Genomic DNA, 4,514 nt, shown 5'->3' on the forward strand with positions numbered 1-4,514 from the left:
GCTCTTCCTTTATCTATCCGTTATAGAGGCCAATATCTGTGCTTTCTTCTAATCTATCCTCCAAACCGGCGTTGTTTACGGCACATTATTATTGATCGTATTAGCAAAAGCCTAAAACTCAGCAGGTCGCGTGAGATTCTTGCATAATGCCAGCAGATTATTCTCATCTCATGCATATTAATGATGTATATAGGCTTGTGAGATGGAGTCTCCGTGGAGTCCTTCGTTATGTAATGAACTATAATTATATGTTTAAATTTCCCATTGCTCTGCCCGCGCCTTTAAGAGAAGAACACATATAGACTATTAATAATCTGCATGCATCCCATGAAACCTGGCAAGAACATTTTAGTGTGTCATATTTCACTCTAAAAATGAAGAATTCACATTTGCATCAAAGAAAATGAAGCCTTTGAGAATGATTACATTTTTTCGCATTATTTTCATGACCATCAAACACATTTTAACCCCAAATTCTTATTATTGTAACGCGAAACAAATGATGCGTAAATATTTAGATGCGTAAATATTTAATTTGTAGACTATTTGTTGAACTGCATTTAATTTAAGCTGATTTTATTAAAGTTTAATATGAGTTTAATTTAATCTAATGAGAATCTAATGAGAATCATAAATCAAATATAAAAAATTAAACATCTAGACGCATTTTATTAATGATAATTTTAACATAATAATATAATTTTTGCTGTCAACTCGATTAATCGCAATTAACCGCATCTGTTTATATAATATATGTGTGTGTATATATATATATATATATATATAGAATCTAAGAATGAGAATCATCATTAAAAATAATGAAATATAAAAAATAAAACATCTAGAAGCATTATATGAATGATAATATTAATATAATTAGTGCTGTCGAATCGATTAATCGGATCAAAACTTTTGTTCATATAATATATATATATATATATGTGTATGTATGTGTGTCTGTGTGCATATATATATATATATATATATATATATACACACACACATATATTACATAAACAAAAACTTTTGTTAGATGCAATTAATCGCGATTAAACAATTTATAGCACTAAATATAATATAATATAATATATGATTTAAGTTTAATTGTCATTAAAACAATGTGGAAAAAACGAATGGTCCTAAATATGGGTGACTTTTCTTTCTTTCTTTTAATTTTTTCTTTCTTGTTCTTTTTAAATATGAGCTGCACATGTACTGCATCCAACACATTCCCACACTAACGGTTCACAGCTGTCGGACGCGTTGATGGACTCATCATCAGGACATTTATTAGAAACAGAGACTCTTCGATCTCGATCTCTGTCACACCGGCTCCCGTTCTGAGGGACAGATGCATTATGGGAAATAACTCCCGCATGGAGACGGATGGCCTTGAAGTTCCACATCATTTTCAATGGTGAATCTGTGACAAGAGATCCATAAAATAGCCAAGATTACAGATTACATTGAAAAGAAGTGATCAAGGATGAAAATGCACAAAAACTGTAAAGGGCTAATAAATGATGATCTAATGAAGTTCTTTCGTGTGACAGAATGAGTAAGTTCAGCGAGCTGCACTCTTTACAGCTAATTGATATTCTCAGGCGTTTAATGAACATCATTCATCATAATAATACACTGAGCAGAGAGTTTCACAATCTCTGCGCTTCATGGGAAAGGTCACAGCGAAAGGTCACACTGTCTCTTTGTATGTTTGTGTAAATCGCAGCATCTGATTGGATGTGGCCGATGGAGAAGAGCAGATTTTCAGAGGGGAATAAAAGCACAAAATATGTGGCATTTATGTGTTATTTATGTGTATTCCTATGGTACAGATGCAGCTGCAGGAGCTTTTATATACACTCTTAACCCGAATTAGACTTTACTCGCAAATCGCGTGGAAACCCGTTGCCCTATACAACTTTAGTTTTTACACAGGCTGAAACTAAACATGTTGAGTTGTATTAACATATAATCTTATGTAGGTGCAGTAGACAAAACAAGTTTACATTAGTACTGAAAATCATTAGTTCACATTCTAAAACTTTACGAGTTTAGGTGTACTATTAAGTACCCAGCATGCATTGCAACATGAAGCTTTTCATTTTTCATGACTTTTAATCTCTATTGATGACAACATCAATGTGCCGCCATCACTGGATCACTTTACTATAGCTTTTTAGCTATAACAATAGTTTCTTTTTAGACACACAGGTAAAGCAGCCAGATAATAACTAATTTTCATATGTCAAGAGCCCAAATAAAGCCAAGACTTATCACCATTATGGTAGATATTTTTAAATTAAATTAAACTATAATTCATCAACATCTAAACCTCTGTTAATTCTCAATACGGTCTGTTGCCGAGGCCTGTGCTCGTCCAGCCAGGTGTAGAGCCCCTTGGAAGCACGTTAAATAGTACAAACAACTTATGTTGTTTAGTAATGATAGCAGGTTTTTAAAAACATAAAGAAAGAATAAGTAATGATCACTCGTAAGTTTAATTAGAAACAAAATCTGGGTTTACAGTGTACCAGCGGTTTTGATTCAGCATATGAATCCAGATTATAGCTTATTATGGCGACAAACTCAAACAATCTGTGAAATTTACAGTAAAAACAGCAGCAGTGGGGAAAAAAAAACATGATAGCAACATTTTAGCGTTTACGGATTGAATTTGTATAACCCATATAAATGATGTAATGTTAAAGATGCAGTCCGTAGTTTTTCCGCTTTGCCGCCATCTCTGTTTGAAATCTGTAATTGCAGTTATTCAATATTATCAGCTTTACGTGGGTTGTGCCTCGGCACGGCATAATAAACACAATGTTTTGAGGAGAATGTGTGGCTGTCAGATACTGGCATTCGCAATCACAGATTCTACTATTTGTAAGAATGACCAACATAAGAAATTCTCACCGGAAAATATAATCTGAACAAGTAACATCCACTTTTGTTCTGACCGACTAAGAGAAAAAAAGCATTGCAGTAAATCTCGCTTATTAAATCTAACGATCGCTTCTCATTTCACGTCAAACCGTGCAGTTATGCTTTGTTATCAAATTGTTAATGTTAACAACATCAGCATTGCGTGACTATATTTAATGCCCTTCTGATATTATCCTTGTTTTCGCACGGGCCGGTTGCAGTCTCTCTCTTTCTGTAGCCGATCCTTGTATTTTATGAATCTCCAGCTGTCACTGCGATTGTCGTTTGAACCTTTCTGGACCCGCCATCATATTAACCCTTTCACACGTACGATCACACCGGTGTGATTAGAACGGTCAGTGCATCACGTGATCAACTGCTAAATTCAAATGCGCTTTCGCGCGTTTGCTGGCGCTGAGCCAGAGACGAACGCACTCAGTGCTGTCATATATCACAACTACTGAGTGTTTTCAACCACATAATGTTTATTTTAGCTTTCAGACATTTAAATACACACAAGTACCAGCAAAACAATGATTCTGAGTTTGTAACATACACACTGATGTATATGGAAGCGGCAATTTATTTAAGCGGCTGATTTATTCATATCAGATACACATTGTGTAAGTAGCTTTACATTTGACCCTATTCTTCTCCCAGTTCACCGGCCACTTACTTTCATGTATTTCGTGAGAAGTGGAGGAATTGACGTCTTGTAAATCCAACAGATCCGATTCTCTGGACTGTGAAACAGACTAATGGCGCTTTTCCATTACCAGTACCAGCTGGACTCGACTCGACTCGCCTTGGCTCGCCTCGACTCGGCTCGCTTTTCGTTCCGTTTTCCATTGCAGAAAGTATCGCCACAAATAGTACCCGGTCGTCATAGCGACGCCTTTCGTTCCGTTGCCCCATCAAGCTCTCGCTGGATCCTCTCTTCGGCAACCAAACAAACGAATGTCTGCACCTCCTCGTTTGACCACGGCGTATTCTTCCGAGTTGCCATAATAATAGTAGTAAGTTTAGTAACTATCTCTGGCTAAACTATTTTAAAAAAGCGGGGTTATTCTGGATACTCAATCTGGCGCGTGCAATGAATAGTGACGATTCTCTCTGACCAATCAGCAGTCGGCATTGTTTTCACGTCACATTTTAGTATCGCCTTAGCTCGCTTAGAACCTCGCCGGAGATGGTACGAAAAAAAGTACCCGAAAGCAGATACAGGTACAACTTTTACACAGTGGAAAACCAAACAAAGGCGAGTCGAGTCGAGTCGAGCCGAGCCGAGCTGGTACTGTGTAGTGGAAAAGCGCCATAACATGACGCCGCCCATCGCGTATACAGCTCAACTAACGCGATTGTTATAAAGGTGTTTAAACATCAAAACACATCCACTTGCACATATTTGACTATCGGAATATCAGTGTTTCATGCTATAGCTAATACATTTGGGAATATTTTTAATAAAAAAGGGAAAATGACAAAAACGGGGCATAATTCATTCAGCGCTGTGTTGTGGTTGCGCTGTGTCACGTGACAAGCAATGACGCGTCACCATGGAAACATTAAAGTGACAAGATCTAAAT

The sequence above is a fragment of the Siphateles boraxobius genome, unplaced genomic scaffold, assembly GCF_051911475.1.
Source record: "Siphateles boraxobius isolate OS27281-9 unplaced genomic scaffold, OSU_SipBor_1 86, whole genome shotgun sequence".
In the NCBI taxonomy this organism is placed as follows: Eukaryota; Metazoa; Chordata; class Actinopteri; order Cypriniformes; family Leuciscidae; genus Siphateles; species Siphateles boraxobius.